We start from the raw sequence: 20,822 nt of genomic DNA on the forward strand, positions 1-20,822 counted from the left end.
GCTCTAGCCATCGTCGCCACGCCATTTTTCATTCTGCGATCGTTTTAAGGGCAGCGGAGCAGCGTTTGTGGTAGTTCTGAACTTAGTGTCACACATTACTTCCCTCCTTTTCTTTTGCTTCTGGATTGGATTGGCGCGGCTCGCTACGTGTTTGCGCGCGCTTTTCCGAGCGCAGATTGGTGTGCGCCTGGTTTCTGCACTAGGCTGTTATGCGATCGCTTTTTCGAGCGCAGATTGATGTGAGCCTGGTTTCTGCACTAGGCTTTTGCACGATCGCCAGCTTTTTGCACTGGGCTTTCAAAAGGCGTCGCTTACTGCGGAAGTGCAGCGCTGCGGGCCTACCGTGTATGGAAGCGCGCAGCAATGCCGGGAAACATTCATACAAAAGCAAAGGGTCAGAAAAGTGCGCTTTATTTTCCATTACTATGTCACACTGGGTAGCGCCGTGCGATCGCTTCTAATAAACGCAGAAACGAGTCCTTGCAGCGCATGTGCCCATTAATCGATGCCCACCATAGCCATATCAGGTGCGACTCGAGAAGCTGTAGAGTCACCCTGTAGCCGGCGGAGTCGAGGTAGCGCTTCACCTTCTGCCAGTAGCTTTCGATTTTCTGGGTGTGAGCGCCCGTGATTGGGTCTACAAAGTTCATGCTGTGGTTAACAGCCTCCCATTGCAAATTCAGTCTTGCTCCGTTAGCCCCCACCAAGTTCGGGATGCAGTTGTATGGGGCCCATTCATCACTGTGGATGGTGGTTCCCGGTTCAACGTTGGCTGCAATAATGGGGCCTAGCGTCGCCGCGTCTCGTCGGTCGACCTTGAATAGTCGGAGCTCCCCGGTGGTCACGCAGATCATGCCGAATACCCATGGTCCACGATCTGCAATGCCGCCGTAATTTTGGCGGCTCGGCGGAACGTTGTCGCCCGTCATCAGGCGGCCTCGATTGTATTTTCGCTTGCCGCGAAGGAGGCATTCATCAATTTGCACAATCCTCCCGGGGCCACCGAGTGGGGGTCGCGCCAGCAGCTCGTCCCGCACGACCTCACGAGCGTAGTTCCTCCAGTCGGCGATGACATGGTCCGACAGATTAAGCAAGTCGCCGGTCATCTCCTTCATGAGCCACGTGCCTATGTTTTTGCTCACGCAGTACGTGAGCCAAATCACTTGCCGCCTGCAGTAAGCGACGCTCACTTCGCCTTTTGAAAGCCCAGTGCAAAAAGCAGGCGATCGTGCAAAAGCCTAGTGCAGAAACCAGGCTCACATCAATCTGCGCTCGAAAAAGCGATCGCATAACAGCCTAGTGCAGAAACCAGGCGCACACCAATCTGCGCTCGGAAAAGCGCGCGCAAGCACGTAGCGAGCCGCGCCAATCCAATCCAGAAGTCAAAGAAGAGGGGGGGAAGGAATGTGTGACACTAAGTTCAGAACTACCGCGTTTGTCACCTTCCGTGCCTGCCGAAGTCTCCTACTCAGCTACCAAGGTATGACAGCTACATCGATTTCTTTTTTAATTCGTTTGGGTATTGAAATGTGTTTTCTTCACAGGTGCCAGGATGCCTAGACTGCGGGAGAAGCCGCACGCGCGAAAAAGAGCGTCGCTGGAAACAAAGACGATATTCGAGGACTTCGGATCTCGCACCGGCAGCCAGCAGTCAACAGCTCGAGAATTCGCAACTCTAGAACTGTGCAGTGGCGCGCATACCCCGCACGCATGCATTAACATGTGCGTTCGGGCTGTCCCTGCAAACATTTGCACGCCTTGTGATGCTGGTCGCTGCACCGAGGCGACATCGGAAGTTCAGGACGGTGGTTGTGACACTACGCGCACTAAGGACAATGTGCCTTGCTTCCCTGATGGATATACTCTACGTGACGCTTCGGATGGTTCACTTCGCTGTGAGAACGGAACAGGATCCCTTAGGAGAGGTGTACGCACAAGTCAATGCGGGTTTTCTGGTAAGCAGGACCCCGGAGTCTACGTTTGCTTTAGCTACCGCGGACTCTTCATCGGCGCCCTTTGATTCTCCTGGCAAACAGCTTCTCCTGGCTAATGCGCTCATGATCAGAGCTGTAGCCGTCAGTAGCGGCAAGATCGCCTGCTGATCTCTACGAAAATAAAAAGCTCCTTTTAAAAAAGTGAAGAATATATTAGTTGTTTTTATCTACAAGTTTGTTTAATATCGTGAGAATATGGTCACTACGGCCACGGCGGGGACATTGTAAACGAGAGTACGCATTCGATGACCAAGTGAGTTTTAATAATTGTAAGAACGCACTACGCCACGAGAAAGAGCTATTGTTTAAAGAAAGTGAAGAATATATTGATTGTTCTTCACTAATAGTTCGTTTAGCCACGTCAGAATGTGGAGACATTGGGAACGAGAGTACGCATTTGACGGCAAGTTGACTTACGAGAACGCACTACGTCGCGAATAACATTTAAGCTGCAATACCATTAAGCATGTCCGTGTGGCACCCCGCGAATGACATTAAAGTCTAAGGCATTAGCCAGTTAATGTCATTTTTTGTGCCCGTGTCGCAGAGTGCTAGTGAAGTGATGTAGTCAAGATTAATTCCTTTATGTCATTTCTGTTGCTTTCGCTGCTTAATAATGCTAATTGATGTGTTTTTGCTCTTTCTTTTTATTCCATGCTGCAAACTCAAATGTCAAAGCAGAGTGGGCAATAAGTATTTTTGTTCTGCTGTTCTCTACCTTGTTGTTGTGCTATTGAAATTGCAAGTTTTCTTCTTTATCCGTGTATTTATTTGTTCTTTGAACAGTACGCATATATCTGCTTATTGGTCTTTTTATGTATATGTAGAAGGTGACAATAAACGTTTAATTGTATTTGGAAGTTGGTGTAAGTTCATTTCTCGTTTATTTAAAACAAGAATGCATTCAAGCGTTAGACCAATGTAATATATATAATGGTCCGGTGCTTGAATGTGTCCCGGCCACTATTGTCGCTTCAAGGCATGTGTATATCTGGAATATCCCCGGGAAGACACACACACACACACACACACACACACACACACACACACACACACACACACACACACACACACACACACACACACACACACACACATATATATGAATAAATATATATATATGAATATATATATTTATATATACATATATATATATCCTGAACGTCCCCTGAATGTCCGTGCTGGATGTCCGCGTCGGACGTACTACGGATGCCAAAGCGATTACCTTTGGATTTCCCAGGGACGTCCCTCGGACGTACGTCGGACATTCATGGATATCCCACAGACATCCCGAATATCCAGAAAGGACGTCCGTCGGACGTCGCCCGGATATCCGTGGTTACTTGGGCAACCACCAGTGCAGAAGTTACCAAGTGCCACTACACCTTTGATGCATGTATACTGCACATGTAGTAAAGTACACTTTCCCTCAACTGGGATGCAATCAAACACATTAAGTTAGTGACATGTAAGGTGATGGAGTCGCTTATGGCCACGACACTACAGCAAATGGGGCAAGTATTTCATGCTTAGTCAGCTTTAACATGAAATGCCATCCTGACTACATTTAAGATTTGCTGGTACAGTTTTTCCCAGATAGGTATTGTGCACATATGTTTACTGCTACTACTGTATATATATATTCATGCATTTGAACCCCAACATAACAAATATGGATATATGTCAAGATGGAACAAAAAAATATTAATTTGCCAATTGTTCACGTTTACTGTGCTTGCACAATGCAGAAATCTGGCACAATATATCTAGCTTCAATAAATGTCTGCCAAATATTGCACAGTCGCTCAAGAGACTCAATCTTTCAGGAAACTACCATTCACCTCATTGATGTTCTACTTGCAAATTACTGCGAACATTGTATACTTGCCACATTGATGCTATAATTTTTGATATTAATATTGTACTCACTAATCGATGTTTTACTTACTCAGCCTGTTTTCTAATGGATCCTCAACTAGCCATATCAGCTATAAATCCAGATGCTGTCAGTCATTTTGTATGCCTTTTTGAGCAATAAATATTCCTAACAAGTTAACTTTAAGATTTGCAAATTTTCTTTCCTATAGCATGTATACTTATAATGAATACCAGATGTAACGATGCAAGGTATTTTGTGTCTGATGCAACTTCGTTAAAGTGCATATTCAAGGTAGGGCCACATTTCGAAGACAAGGTCTTCATAGCAACCTTCACACTGGTTTGGCATATGTGGGTACCTTGTAACCACTTGCACAGAAAAAACAAGAGAGAGAGCGAACATGCTTTCAGCACCTCTAAAGTGCCGTACTGAGAGACACAAGAGGCATGGAAATGTATAGGTCCCAATGTGACGAGAAGTGAGAATTAGTCTTCCAGTGGGTAAAATTAATGGTAGGGGTGCAGTTAGTGCTAGCATAGTCGAAAATTAACCACACTGCCTTATACCCCTGTAAACGGTTCACCATTGGGGAGATGTTGAGGCAATGCTGCCATATAGAGCGGGTTCGCTTGGACTACGCAGGGCAGTGCACCTGGCCACAAGTGAGTCACAGAGTGGGTAAAATTAACGGTAGAGTCGAAAATTAACCACATTGCACCATAAACTGCACCATCTCCAGGATTGGCCCCGGCCCTCTTGGTTAAAAAAGAGGGTCAAGCAAGCTTCAATGCTAAAGACAACAATGTTGACGTAATTGCATGTGAAATACAGTATGAAATGAGAGAATCATTAACATAAAAAAAGATGACAGAATAGAGAGATACTCAACATTTAATCATCAAATCATTTGAACAACCATGTTGTTGTGACGGAAACTAGCGCCACCACTGGTGGACCAGATGGACTCCCAGGGGGCGCACCGAACGCAGCCGCCACTCGGACGCGGGAGGCACAAGAGATGCCGCCATGTTGGCTGTCTGTAACATGCAGACAATAAACGCTGTTATTCTCATCATGACAACTGGCGACGAGGATTAATCAAGTTTGAAGCCGGGCGGTGAGAGGTGACCAGTCGCGATGGCAAAGTTGGAGCCATTTACAGGGGAAGGACACGAATGGGAGGAGTACGTGGACGCGGTTGACAAGCAGCGTGCGGTGTTTTTGAGTTCGTGCGGAAGATCGACGTACTCGTTGCTGCGACTTTTACTGGCACCTCGACGACCAAGTGATGTTCCGCTCACGGAAAGTCTGCAGTTGCTGACCAATCATTACGCACCGAAGCCGTCAGCGATAGTACAGCGGTATCATTTTCATTGCCGGACACAAAGGGATGGCGAAGCAGTCAAGGACTTCGTTGCGGAGCTGCGTAAGTTGGCGGACCCTTGTGCGTTCGGCGGGGAATTGGAAAACAACCTGAGGGACCGAATCGTGCATGGTATTCGGGACGAGGTAATGAGACGGCGCCTGCTTGAAGAGTCGGAGCTAACACTGGACCGCGCTGTCAAGATCATTACCAGCATGGAAGCCGCCGTTTCTGGCGCCAAAATAATGACCGGCCAGGCGGATGGGGTGGCCATTAACCGAGTGTCGAGGACTGGCGAGGTTGTTGGTGATTGTTATCGCTGCGGCGGGCGGCACCACGAGCGGTCGTGCAGGTTCAGGAATCTGCGGTGTTTTTGTTGTCAGAAGAGGGGCCATGCAGCAAAGAAATGCACAAGTAGACAAGAACCGGGAACAAGTCTGCAAGGCGCGGAACATAAAGATGGACGGCAGGGAGTCGGACTGGCCAGATCTCAACCTAGGCGTGCGGTGATGGTCGTGGACCCGGTAGACGCAGCATCCGACGACGGAACCGGAGAGACAGACGTTGGCAATTTGTGGTCTCTAGAGGGTGGTTCGACGAATGCCGCCGTTACACAGTCTGACGTTGTGAATGTTCTGGAGCCAAAGGTGCCCCCTATTTGCGCCACGGTACTTGTGGAAGGTCAGTCGCTACGCATGGAAGTTGATACGAGGGCCGTCTACTCGGTGATTGGTGAGGCGGAGTTCACGAGACTGTTTCCGGGGATGGCGCTGGAAAATTCCGACCTCAAGCTGAGAGGCTACTTCGGACATCAATCAGCGGTCGTGGGGAAGGCGACAGTGATTGCCAAATTCGGAGGAAAGCACGCTCGACTGCCGTTGTTCGTCGTCAAAGGCGGCTCGCGGGCCTTGCTGGGGAGGAACTGGGCAAAAGCTTTTGGTATGCCGCTCGACAATCTGCTGAATGTGCACGCAGTCAATGACGTGAAGGACCTGGTAAGCCGATTCCCTGAGGTGTTTTCAGAAGGCCTCGGTAACTTTGCCGGAGTGAAGGCCAAGATAAGAGTGCCAGAGGGCGCAACACCACGTTTTTTCAGGCCGAGACCAGTACCATTTGCTCTGCAGGACATGGTGGCACAGGAACTACAACGGTTGCAGCGAGAAGGTATCATCAGGCCAGTGCGCACTGCGGAATGGGCAGCGCCGTTGGTTCCAGTTCTGAAGAAGGACGGGAAAATCAGATTGTGCGGAGACTTCAAAGTCACGGTAAACCGGGCAGCAGATATCGAGACGTACCCAGTGCCACGGGTCGAAGAAATCTGGGCACAGCTTGCGGGAGGCGTGACGTTCTCGAAGTTGGACCTTCGGGATGCATACCAGCAAGTGGAGTTGGATGAGGAGTCTAAGAAATTGGTGACTATCAACACACAGCAGGGACTATTTCAGTACAACCGATTGCCATTCGGAGTGGCATCGGCACCTGCAATTTTCCAGCGCGAAATGGAGAGCCTGCTTCGCGGTTGCCGCCAGACTGTCGTGTATTTCGATGATATACTAGTGTCTGGGATCTCCGAAGAGGACCATCGTAACAATCTGGAGGAAGTGCTGCGACGACTGAGTGGCGCAGGGTTAAGGTTGAAGCTCCAAAAATGCGTGTTCGAGGCAACAAGCGTGGAGTACCTGGGATATGTCATTGACAAGCATGGTCTGCACCCAGCACCTGAGAAGGTTGAGGCCATTGTACGAGCACCGGCCCCATCTGACACACGGGAGTTGCAGAGTTACCTCGGGCTCCTAAATTTTTACCGAAGATTTCTGCCGAACTTGTCAGCGGTGCTCCACCCATTGCACGTCTTGCTCAAGAAAGGCACGTCATGGCACTGGGGGGCCAAACAGGAAGCAGCATTTGCTCAAAGTAAGCAGTTACTGACATCTGCAGAGGTGTTGGTTTATTATGACCCTAAGTTACCCCTATTACTGTGTTGTGATGCATCGCCTTATGGCATTGGAGTTGTGCTGGCACATCGGCTGCAGACCGGAGAGGAGAAGCCTGTAGCATTCGCATCAAGACGACTGACGTCAGCTGAAAAGAACTACAGTCAGTTAGATAAGGAGGCGCTGGCAGTGGTGTTCGGTGTGCTAAAGTTTCACCAGTTTGTGTGGGGAAGGTCATTTGAAATTTTCACGGACCACAAACCGTTACTGGGACTTTTCGGCCATGAGAGCCGCATACCCCTTCAGAGTTCACCAAGGGTGCTGAGGTGGGCTCTGACACTGAGCGGCTACAACTACTGATTATGTTACAGACCAGGAGCAAGCTTGGGGAATGCAGACGCTTTGAGTAGGCTGCCGCTTGCTAGGGTACCGCCGGAGGATTCCAGGATTCAGGATGTGTTCATGTTGGAAGGTGTATACCCAGGTGTCCTCTCAGCAGCTGTGGTGGAGTCGGCAACCGATCAGGACCCAGTGTTAGCTCCCTTGCGTGTGGCGTTGTGGTCTGGAGAACACTTGCCACCAGGGCAAGAGTGGCGGCCTTTTGCAAACCGAATGGAGGAATTCTTGGTGATGGAGGGCTGTGTGCTACAAGGGAGCCGAGTGGTTGTTCCAGTATCACTAAGGGCGGCAGTGTTGGACCTTTTGCATGAGAGTCATCCTGGAGTGGAAAAAATGAAGTTGGTGGCCCGTAGTCATGTGTGGTGGCCGGGCATTGATGAGGACATCGCTACGAAGGTGGGCAGGTGCACGGTCTGCCAGGTACATCGGAAAGCTCCCAGGGCAATGCAGCAGGCGCCATGGCCATTCCCAGAGCAAGCGTGGTCTCGTCTACATGTTGATTTTGGTGGGCCGTTTCAAGGTGTGTACTTCTTAGTACTCGTGGATGCATACTCTAAATGGGTGGAAGTGGTCAGAGTGGCATCACCGTCGGCAGAGGCAACCATTGCATGCCTCCGCACCATCTTTGCTAGCCATGGATTACCGGACGTCGTCGTGAGCGACAATGGACCGGCCTTCACAAGTGCAACCTACAAGTCGTTCTTGGCTCGCAATGGGGTGCGTCATATTTTGATCCCACCATACCATCCCTCATCCAATGGGGCCGCTGAAAGGGTCGTACAAACTGTAAAGGACAAGCTCAAGAAGACGCAGCCTGGGGATTTTGAATGTCGAATTGCTAGAATTCTGTTAGCATACAGAAGCACACCCCATGCCCTCACCGGTCGTTCCCCGGCTGAACTATTGATGGGTCGACGCCTGAAGACAGCGTTAGATTTGCTGAAACCAGACTTGCGCAGCAAGGTGCAATTCCGACAATTGCAGCAGAAGGTGCACAGTGATTTTGCTGCTAGGAGGGAACCAGCTTCCCATGTTGGTGACACTGTCTGGGCGAGGAACTTCAGGTCCGGCGCCAGGTGGGTGCCTGCAGTCGTCGGAGCAGCCACCAGTTCTTCATCAACTGAAGTGCAGCTGGCAGATGGCACAGTGTGGAACCGACATGCAGACCACCTGCGGCGCCGCATCAGAGGCACTGACGACTGGCCTATATCTGGAAGGGGCGGCGGCGACGAGCAGCAGACCCAAGCGCCCATGCAGCCATTATTGGACGACAAAGAAGCAACAACGCCAGTGCGTTCCGCCACTCTGGAATATGACGCGCAAACAAGTGTGCTACCCTGGCCGGCAGAACCAAGTGACCAAGCAAGTGCCAGTCCTTCTGGTGCCCCAACTATTCCCCAGACACCGGTGGTTCGGCGGTCGATCAGAGCGCGCCAACCCTTGCAACGGTATTCACCGTAGCTCGAACTTGGAGTGGAAGGGGTGTTGTGACGGAAACTAGCGCCACCACTGGTGGACCAGATGGACTCCCAGGGGGCGCACCGAACGCAGCGGCCACTCGGACGCGGGAGGCACAAGAGATGCCGCCATGTTGGCTGTCTGTAACATGCAGACAATAAACGCTGTTATTCTCATCATGACGCATGTCCTTGTATCTTTTAGTGTCGTCACTTCGTTGAGTTTTTCTTTTTTCATTTAGAGCGTCACTTTCTTAGGTGGCATATTAATAAAAAACAAAAGTAATTTTGCTCTAAATCCAGATGTGCCTGTGGTGCATAACAACCTGAAAAAACTTGACTTGTTTTTTAAGGTTCAGAGCCAGCAAAGTCATGTTTTACCTGCAAGCTCTGTCGGACAAAAAAAGGAATTCGGGAGATGATTGTTGCACTTTGCAATGACTCATATCCCCAATGGCAAAGAGCACCATATTAATGAACTGACCTGCCTGCACCAGTCATCTGGGTGATAGCTATTGCCATTTCCCAAGGTGACAAACTTCCACAAGAAATAGTGCTGTCACTTTTGTTTGCTGTTTCGAGTCTCAATGGTCTCTCTTCCTTTTTTCCTTCTTGGCATGGCTCTGTTCATAGACAGCCATGCCAAGTGTTGCCATAAGAGTGACAAGTGATCCAGATATAAGTAGACAAAATGCCTCACACTCGTTCGGGCAGTGGGCAAGTTTTGACCCTACTTATACGGTTGACCACTCACAATCACCACTGATCAACACTCTGTTGGCTTCTTTTCTGAAGCATCCCATCGGATGGCTCAGTCGCTGTGCCCTACAGCTCCAGGAAAACGTAATAATCAAGTCATTTATATCAGGACACCAACTACCCATTGCATCATCCAATAGATGCATCGGATGATTTAGATATTGAAGCAGCGCAGTTAAATCTGGCACATTCACACACACAGGTGCTGGACTGCAACTACTGCTTTATTGCTCAAAGACCGCTGGACTGCAACTACTGCTTTATTGCTCAAAGACCTGCCTTTGGTAGTGTTGCTTGAGAAGTGCACTTGCTCTGACGGCAATGATGCATGAACAAGACCCAGAGTAAAGAACAAAAAACAAAGATGACATTTTTTGGATTCTCACTCTAGGAATAAAGTCTAAGATAGCGGCGCACTTTGTCAGAGAATGATACCAAGGCGCAACTGACCCACCTGCGCAGCGGCGGAACACCTGTGGCTCTGCGCTACTAGTGGTGCATGCGCAGTAGTGACTAGGGAGCGAGAGAGAGAAATATCCACGGCGAGGCGCGCATTGTGACGTCATGTGCCTCCACGGAGCACCGCCACGGCGAAATCGCAAGTTGCGTCCAGTAAAGCTTTCGCTTTAAAAACTTCTTGCAATCTAGAGCCACTAAGAAGATCGTCAACGTAACTGAAAACTCTAGTGACTTGGTCACTTTCACTTGATTGCAAGTCCAGGTTAGTCTGGTTGTCTAGCTACGTTGCGGCATTAAGCCAGTCGTTCGGTGCGCTGTTCGTCTGTTTCCTGGGTGATTCGTTTCCTCTTCATCTGATTCCGATGTCGATTCCAGGCCTCCTCCTGCTTATCAGAATTGTCGCCGTCCATACTGCCGGCTCAACTGTGGTTGCGGCGCACGCGAGCTCTCCTTTTCAACCCTCTGACATGTTATCAGGCATGCGACGCAAAGCGAGTGGAGGTGAGCGCAACAACGAGGAACGCGGTGTGACGTCATACCAAACGGCGGCGGCAGAAAGGCGCAGCGGCGGAACACCTGTGGCTCAGTGTTACTAGTGGTGCATGCGCAGTAGTGACTAGGGAGCGAGAGAGAGAGAAATATCCGCGGCGAGGCGCGCATTGTGACGTCATGTGCCTCCTCGGAGCACCGCCACGGCGAAATTGCAAGTTTGCAGCCAGTAAAGCTTTCGCTTTAAAAACTTCTCCTTGCAATCTAGAACCACTAAGAAGATCGTCAACGTATCTGAAAACTCTAGTGACTTGGTCACCTTCACAGGTGTTTTTTAGTCTCCTGTCACGCGCAGCCAAATAAATGTCGCTCAACACAGGCGAAATACAGGAGCCAATGCAGATGCCGTTATTCTGGATATACAGCAGACTCCCTTAAAAATGAACTTGAAGGGACCATGAAAATTTGTTTGTCTTATCAGAAGAATAATTGGCAGCATGACCAGGTGCATCCAAATATCTTGCATCAAAACAGTAAATTAAGTAGACTTAAAGCGGGAGAAAAACGACATAAAAAGCTGAACTTAATAGAAAACTGTTTTCAAGTGGTACTCTTGTTTAGTTTCATCCAGTCCCTGATGGATGTTTGGCGCTTCTGTGCAAATCGACGAGTAGCCACAAATGATGTCATCTCACCTAATGACCTTAACAATGTTTGTATGCCTTCGTGCTGCTGGAAAAAGTCCACTAGAGAGTTAAAGCCAGCACCTGCCACTCCACACATCATCGGTGCAGGCTCCGAGCTAGCGAAATTATGAAGGAGCGCACTGAGCACGCAACAAAGCAATGCAACATAGAGGAAAGTCTAGGCGACTTCGAGCGAAGGGAGGAAGCAGAATTGAGGTGAAGCGTCGCGGAGGAGGAAGGTAGGCAGAGGCACGCTCGACTGACTTCCTCTGGCAGTTGCTATAGGTTTCATTCGCGATACGGAGGTACTGATTTCATCTCCTGATAACGTCATCCTTGTGCGCCATATGCTGTGTGCGAGTGAAAGCATGCGACAGTGAGCCGATGATGGCGGCTCAATCTCACGTGCGCAAAGTAGGAAAGGGGAAGCACGTCGTCTTCCGTCACGGGCGTGGCACCAGGGAGGAGAGAGAAAGGGGTGTTGTACTTGGTTGCACAAGGTCGCGCAGGCTTTACCTTGAGCACAATCTGCTTTGGGGGCATCTAGGTTGGCCGATGGCTCGTAGTTTTATGTGCGCTGTGTTCTCATCAATTTGTGTTGGAGCGATAGACAGCTCGAAGGTTACTTTGCTCGCTGCTGCTGCCGAGTTTCCTCACACCAGCATTTTGACAGCGAGCGTCTGCAGTCATCGAGTGTGATGTGTTCATGTTTGCCTGTGGGCACTGACACCATGCTTGTTAATTTAGTCAGTAACCGAATGTTTACAAGGGGGTGTTCTACCCCAGTGGCTGCTGCATATGGCGCTACAACGTGAGCTCTGTCTTAAGTACGATCTGTGATGTGGACAGTCTACACTCCGTTCCATACTTAGCAGTTAACGCTGTGGAAGCTATGCAAGAAGTTCGATCAAGAAAAGTTATTACTCGGTGTGTTCCGTCTATGCTTCGCTGTGTGCCAACAGTGTTCGCTCGCGCAAGCATGCACGTAAGGCCCCTTGTGACTGTTTGCAAATAAAAAGCCCCATAAGAACAACGCAAATAAAAATTATTTAAAACAACGCATTTAGAGCCGTATACCAAAGTGTGTTTGTTTCCAACTTGATTCATTCAGTACCGAGAATATATAAAAAACAGTTGCGCACAATTGCGGTAAAAAACAGAACTACCCTATATCTAAGTGTAAATGAAGTCAGCGCAAGAAGTCTAGCCTCCACAGTGTTGACTGTCCACGGTGTATGGAACAGAGTATAGGTGCACCAAGGGCCGATAGCTTCATATGTGCTATAGCTCCCATACGTTTGTGCATCACCCACATTTACAGTGACACGTCATTGTCTCTTTTTGTTTCCTGCTCTTGTTCTTGCCTCTGTCCATGGGCGATGTTTGCCACAGGCCTTCAATTTGGTAGTGGTGGCGGTCACTCTGAATGTTCATCTTAACCGAAGAGCACATCTGAGGCGGTTCGTCCTAAGCAAAGTTTTTTTTGCACAGAGTCTATGGAAAACCAAACAACCGTTCCCATATACTTCGTTATATGCAATAGTACAGCTTAACCAAGTTCGTCTTAACAAGAGTTCACTGTATACGTCACCCTCCCATTCAGCGAATGTAGAATGCAAGTAAGCCGAGAGAAGTTCCATAAACTGGATGCTGTGAACACTGGTGCTATTTGATCGTGACGCGATCGTGCTATGATCTCGTGACGCGATGCTCATCAATACATTCCATTAGGCATTAGCCATTAGGTCATTTTGTCGGAAGCTGTAATAGTATAAATATTTTATGTCTACAGAAAAAACTGAAAATCCTTGATTAGACTTCGTTACATCGTTTAAAAAGTTATCACCTGTTCATGAGTTTCAACATAGGAAGGAATCATGGATGGTTAAAAGATTAAGTTTTTCTTGTGAAAAGCAGCGAGACTTTTCTGCCACACTCCTGTCTCCAAAACAATTACCCGCAGCGGGCACTCAAGTTTATGCGTTTTCGCAGCGAAGTCGCTGCGCAATCAACCACCAAAAGCCCTACATCACTCGTGCAGAGAGAGAGAGTGGTTTGTAAGATCTCTCTGTCATGTCACAAGGTACACATTGGGCAGCTGCTTGAATACGAGGCTGACTGAGCACAGTTATCATTGCATGGCTAAAGATTCAGGTCATTTAGACATTCATTGCAGGGATTGTGGCTGCAAAACCATCCTGAAAGATACGGAAGTTGTGCATAGAGAACACAAAAAATAAATAAGTGAAATTCTTAGGCAATAGAAATAGGAAAATGGAAAGACAGGTGTTTCAGTTGCCCCTTGGTAGCATTCTATGATAAAGTGCACTGCTATCTTGGACTTTGATCATTCCCAGAGTGGGAATCAGTTGGAGCTGGACAGAGGTAATAGGAGATCGCAGGGAAAGGCCTCAGTCCTGCAGTCGACATAAAATAGGCTGATTATGATGATGAGAGTGGGAATCCAAAAAATGGCATATTTCTTTTTTTTACTCTGGATCATGTTCATGCCTCACCGTCGTCAGAGCATGTGCGCTTTCTCAAGGGACACTACAAAAGGTAGGTCTTTGAACAATAAAGCAGCAGTTGCAGTCAAGCACCTCTGCATGTCCTTTTTATGTGTGCATGAACATGTCAGATTTAAGTGCATAGCTTCAATATCATGGCTCACCAACCAGCCCTTCAGTGTCTATTAAGGATGATTTAAGAAATGCTGCACCTCTCTCCGTTACCTTGTTCACTGCTTCGCAAAACATTGGTGCTGAGTAATGCCATGATGCTTATCCTGATACACTTAAACACTTATATTGTCATGCCAGCTTATCCACCATCTACTTCCTGAGCCATTAGACTCTTCCATTCGCATGTTCATGCTCCAGAATGAATGACATCCTGAATTGCTGCTACATGCACCTCAATGGGTCCAAGTTGCCAACACTTATACTGTGTCATCTTTGGCAGATTGTCCAGCAGAAACTGCACTACCGTCCCACCACTGGTCACCTTGGCGTCTCTCGGACATATGACTGCATTTAGCATTCAGAAATTATTTTTGTTGGCCTGGTCTATACTGCTCTGTCAATAACCAAGTGCCTACATACGACTCTGTCAGCGCTGGGAAAAAAAAAAAAAAACAGCTGTGCTTCTCGCTTGTCTGTTGCCTCTAGACAGACTCGCTCTTTTTTTTCTCAGGTCATTCCATATATAAAATTCCAGAAATAGGCGGATTGTGGACTATACAACTCACTATGCCATTTCAAGGGCTGTATCTACCAGCTGCACTACAATTTATTTATTTATTATACATACTTTCAAGGCCCTAAGGCACTACAGAAAGGAGTGGTACATACAAAGCAATGTAATATGCAGATAATGGTATGCAGGCAACGTTAAACGATAGCGTGGTAGACTGCTGTTTTGAATGAAGTTACATCTGTGATCTGAACGATGGAAGCAGGAAGGTGGTTCCAGTCGACACTTGTGCGGGGTAAAAAAGAATCATGATACTTGTTCGTTCGGGAGGATGGGACGGGAACTTTATATCTGTGGTCTGAATGGGACGAAGTGTAGGAAGGTGGGGTGATAAGTTGATTCTTGAGCACCTGGTTTGAGTGATAAACCTTGTGAAATAGGCAAAGACGAGCACATTTGCGGTGTAAAGAAAGATCTGGCAGATTCAGGGTTATTTTCATACATGTAACACTGGAATGGCGGGAATAGTTAGATAAAATAAAGCGAGCTGCTCGATTTTGAATTGCTTCAAGCGTTACGGTTAGTGATGCTTGATTGTTATCCCAAATGGCAGATGCGTATTCAAGTTTTGAGTGAACTAGGGTTTTGTAGAGCATCAATTTTACCGAAGTAGGAACGGTAGAAAAGTTACGACGAAGATATCCTAACATACGATTAGCATGATTAGCAAAAAGTCCATGACAGATGTCATGGACTTTTTGCTTTACATCATTTTACACTACGGGATACCTCCAGCTTCTTGCCAACAGCAGTTGATACATTTTTGCCAATTGACAACTTATTCAATCATTTGCTACAAAACACAAGCTTACTGCATACTGCCCACCACCATCAAATGGTCTTACCGAATGCCTGAATACTGAAGCTGGCAATCACCAACATGCTTGTTATGCATGTCATCTTTGATGATCACGACTGGGTAACTGCTCTACCATTTTTCAGTTTTGCCTTTAATTCCTTACACCATGACATAGCTGGCTAGTTACCTTTCTACCTTTTACTCAGCCGCAACCCACAATGTCCTTTGACAATCTTTCTTCAAAAAAATAAAAGAGGAAATTATATGCTAGAGTTTATGTGCCAAAACCACAATCTGATTATGATGCCTGTCACAATGGGGACTTCAGACTAATTTTGACTTGGGGTTCTTTAACATGCACCTAAAATTAAGTATACCAGCATTTTTGCATTTCAGCCCCATAAAAATGCAGCCGCCGCAGCTAGGATCGCACCTGCAACCGTGAGCTCGGCAGCGTAATGCCATTGCCACTGGGCCACTGAGGCGAATCCACTCTTCTTTCCACAACTATCAACTCGCTGACAGAGTACGATCATGATACCATTGCCATGGCAATCCAAGCACACCAGACAAGCTGCCTTTGTCTCTCTGCTTCACAGAGATGCCGGAAATGCTATTATGACCAGAGCCGTCATGGCTAAATTTGAGAATAAGAAAGTTGTTTATTAATTGGCGACCTGAACCTACCTGGAGTGGACTGGGGGTGCCTTGACGCCAGCAGTAACTCTTCCAAACATGTTACCACAGTTTTTTGACATTATCCTTATGCATGACCTCTTGCAAGTAGTTCATGTACCAATGTGCATGCAGGGCAATTCCAGCTCAGTATTAGACACTGTGTTTCTTAACCACAATTTCTCTGAATATACTGTAGAAGTAGGTCAAGGTCTCTCCGATCAAAAATCTATGTTTCTTTTCCCCTTGTTCCGGTAACTAACCATAAAAATTAATCAGTTCATTATTTTAAAGACTATTAAAGGGCTAACGATGCACGCATAATTGAACATATGGAAACTTGCCTTACTAATTTGATGAGACAGACGTCTGTGCTACCTAGGCGCAGTTTAAAGATATGCGTTTTTTTTGCTTAGATAAATTTATAACCAAACACAAAGTATATGAACAGCTCCTATAGGAACAGGCCACAACCTGTTCATATAGGAGGTTGTGGCCAAGTAGGAGGTTGCAGTACTTGGCCACAACCTCCTATATGAACACAACAATCAAACCCCAGCCCTCAGTCACCAGCAGCTGCGAAGCAACTGACCACGGCGGCGCTCAGACCTGCGAAGCAGCAGAGGGTGCTAAGAATCCCTGGCTCCGGACAGGCCGCTATTGGAACATGAACCTGGCAACATTTAACGCTAGAATGTTATCTAGTGAGCCGAGTCTAGCAGTGCTATTGGAGTAATTAGAGGGCAGTATATGGTATATAATAGGGCTCAGTGAAGTTAGGAGGCCAAAAGAAGCAGTCCGGCAGCAGTGCACCCAGCGGGCAGGGCGACTAAGTGATCCTGTATATCGTTACAGCCACACGTTTCCTGGGGCCTTGGATCAACGCTACGGCTGGCCATCAACGAAGCAGGCTGCCTGTGCCCTTTGTTCACCATGACGCCCGTGCATCCTACTGCGCATCCTCGTCTCTGCCTATGCTGACCGAGCAGAGTGCCCGGCTGCCTACATAAGCGCGGAATCCCTGCTTCGCTCTTCAGTTCGGTAGCAGTGCACCCAGCGGGCAGGGCGACTAAGTGATCCTGTATATCGTTACAGGTAAGAACAAACGACCTTGACACGTTATAGTAATTACCTTGCTTGCTGCACTGCTGCCGGACAACCAAAAAAACAAAAAAAATTGTATTTTCACTGCTTTTTGACATGGGCACACAATGTCCAAGAAAGAAGAAAAGGAACTCGCAAGTGCGTTTTCAGACTTCCGCAGGGAAATGCGGGCTGAAATGAGGGAAATAAAAGATAGTCTGCGTTTCTGTAGCGATACCTGTGATGAAGTTAAGGCAATTACTGGTGACATCAAGGCGTTACATGAAGAAATAAAAGCGTTAACAGCTGAGAATCAGCATCTCACAGCGGAAAACGAGAGACTTGAAAAGAAAGTGGACGAGCTCGAACAATATCAGCGAAGTAATAACCTGGAAATTAGGGGTGTGCCAGAGGAGCTCGACTCGACCTCAGTGATAAAAAAGATCGGTGAACTTGTGGGTGAAGCGGTAACTGATAGTGATATCGACATTTGCCACCGGGTGCCCACGGCCCGCAGAGAGGATAAGAACATCGTTGTACGGTTCATACTGCGAACCAAGCGCAACATGTTCCTTGCCAAGCCAAAAAAAAAAAAAAGAAAGAAAAAAAGAAAGAAAAGCTGTCATCTGAAGATGTGGGATATAAGGGCACAGGTATCACTACCATTTATGTGAATGAGCACTTAACGCGACATAACAAGCAACTTCTTGGTGCTGCTTTTGCGGAAAAGAAAAAGGCCGGTTGGAAATACGTCTGGGTCAGCTCGGGTAAAATTTTGGCACAGAAAGTTGAACAGACCTATGCCATTCGAATTGCAAACAAAGAAGATATCGCCCGCATCAAATAATCTTAGAAGTCATTGTGTTGGTCCGGGTTTTTCATTTAATCAGTATGATGCTCAACTCAGGCTCTTTCATTACTGAATCGTCCCCACTAAAATCAAGTCTTCGATATTTACACCCATGTTTTTCCTTATTGCACTTAAATGTCCGTAGCATGAGGAACAAACAAGATGAGCTGGACATTTGGCTAAAGTCCTTGCAAGTTAATTTTGACACATTCATGTTCACAGAAACATGGTTAAGCAAAGATGAGCCATCCCCTTGTTTTACTGATTACATGCCAATACGATTAGACAGAACTGGTAGAGGTGGTGGCCTGATTATTTATCTACAACGAAAGTATGCATATCATATTGTTGATGAGTGCACAGTTAAGAATAGGGATATAGAATGCCTAACGGTGGAAACCAGCACATTTTTAATTGCTAACAAGTGGCATTTCCTTCAGCATTTAGAAAATGTAATAATTTATTGTATTAATACTAATAAGCAGTTCTTTCTCTTGGGAGATGTAAACATCGACACGTTGGCCGACGACTCTTCTGCGCGCGACTTGATGAATCTCTTATCTTCTTATGGGTGCGAAAACGTTACTTCTATGCCAACCCGAATTACTTCACAAAGTTCTGCTTCTATAGATATGTGTTTCAAACCTGAATGCATCAGATTTCAAAGCAGGGGCATTATCATGCGACATCAGTGACCATCTGCCTATATTCTTTGCCACACAACACACCCTAACCACGAACTATAAACGCAGCAGGCTTGAACACAGGGTGGTGAATGACTCCTCAATAAGCTATTTTCATTATTTGTTTGAGCGGGCTGACTGGTCAAATGTGTACTTACAGCAGGATGCAAATTCAGCGTATGAGGTTTTTATTCGGGTCTTTCTTAGTTGCTACAATGATGCTTTTCCACTGAGAGAATATAAGAAATGCAATCGGAAAATTAAAAAGCCCTGGATTGACACCGCCCTACTAAAACGCATCAAGAAAAATAATATGTTCCACAAATTCATAAAATGCAAAGACGGTGACTTGTTCAAAAAATTTTAAAAATATTGCAATCAATTAAACGCTGATATAAAGAAAGCCAAACTTGCATATTATGAAGCAATGTTTGCTAGGATAAGAATGGACCCGGCAAAGATCTGGAGACAGGTAAATTACCTTACTGGCAGAAACCCATCACCGGTTAAGGCTGACCAAACAGTAATCAATGACTCTATAGGAGGCAACACGCTAGCAGATGAAATTAGCAACTATTTCATTAATGCAGCCGTACCCCAGCCGTCTATTCAACAATGTGGGCTCTACTGGCCTTCTCGTCGAGTAAATTCATTTGTTTTGGATGCCCTTACCGAAAGAGAAACCAATGGTCTTGTAATACGCTTAAAAAATAATGTTGCAAGTGGGTATGATGAAATTAAGGTTGAACCTGTAAAGCGAGTGTCACTAATTATCAGCCCTGTCCTAGCCTATCTCATTAGTCTTACATTTTCTACTGGAGTCTTCCCAGATAAATTAAAACTGGCCAAAGTAATTCCAATACACAAAGGAGGAAGAATTGACGATATTACGAATTATCGCCCAATCTCAGTGCTACCAGTGTTAGTTAGGTGGGCGGATGAGATTAAGAAGTTTGCAGGGACGACATGGCCACAATTAGTACATGACCGGGGTAGTTGGAGAAGTATGGGAGAGGCCTTTGCCCTGCAGTGGGAGTAACCAGGCTGATGATGATGATGATGAAACAAAAAAATTAACAAATACCTTGGGTAACTCTCAGCATTATTCAGAAGCGGAAAGCCGAACGATTAAAGAAACAACATAGATTGGCGAATTTGATAAATGATGTGCAGAACAGCCTCACTCAACACAGTGCAAGAGTATTAGTGCAGTGGACTAAACAGAACCTCAAGGAACCAGGCAAATTGGTTCTGTTTATCAGGAGTCACATTCACTGAGAGACAAAGCTGAATACAATTGCATTAATATAAAACCAACCAACTACGAGGATGGTGTTCTGTTTAAGAGGCAGTTCCATTTAAGTGATTTCCGTTCATCGAGATTCCACTGTACTTCAGAATTTCATTGCCAGACTTTATTACAAGCAACCCCAGTGAATTCTTGAAATGTATCAGCGAAAAAAGAAAAAGAAAACAATAGTATCACAAATCTCATTTGACGGAACCAACATGACAGATCAGAGGGACACTGCCCAGCATTTTAATCAATATTGACGCGAAATAAGTTTGCACGTGTTGACACGGGACCCTTAAGGCGAGAACGACGAAGTTCATGGTTGCACATGGGCTCTCTGAGGACCAGCCATCGCTAAAGGCAGACGTTTTTTGCCAACCTGTATTTTGCCAAACTGCTTTAATTGTAATCATCATCATCATCAGCCTTGTTACGCCCACTGCAGGGCAAAGGCCTCTCCCATATTTCTCCAACAACCCCGGTCATGTACTAATTGTGGCCATGCCGTCCCTTCAAACTTCTTAATCTCATCCGCCCACCTAACTTTCTGCCGCCCCCTGCTACGCTTCCCTTCCCTTGGAATCCAGTCCGTAACCCTTAATGACCATCTGTTATCTTCCCTCCTCATTACATGTCCTGCCCATGCCCATTTCTTTTTCTTGATTTCAACTAAGATGTCATTAACTCGCGTTTGTTCCCTCACCCAATCTGCTCTTTTCTTATCCCTTAACGTTACACCTATCATTCTTCTCTCCATAGCTCGTTGC

At 46.8% G+C, this 20,822-nt stretch overlaps 1 long non-coding RNA gene across 1 annotated transcript; it reads left to right on the forward strand.

Annotated features, from left to right (window-relative positions):
• The first annotated feature begins 339 nt into the window (after positions 1–339).
• On the forward strand, positions 340–2,143 carry LOC139052989 (uncharacterized). Its single transcript, XR_011510161.1, has 2 exons — positions 340–1,480; positions 1,545–2,143. It is a non-coding gene; the product is annotated as an uncharacterized lncRNA (long non-coding RNA).
• The last annotated feature ends 18,679 nt before the right edge of the window (positions 2,144–20,822 follow it).

The sequence above is a fragment of the Dermacentor albipictus genome, unplaced genomic scaffold (assembly GCF_038994185.2).
Source record: "Dermacentor albipictus isolate Rhodes 1998 colony unplaced genomic scaffold, USDA_Dalb.pri_finalv2 scaffold_51, whole genome shotgun sequence".
Taxonomy (NCBI): domain Eukaryota; kingdom Metazoa; phylum Arthropoda; class Arachnida; order Ixodida; family Ixodidae; genus Dermacentor; species Dermacentor albipictus.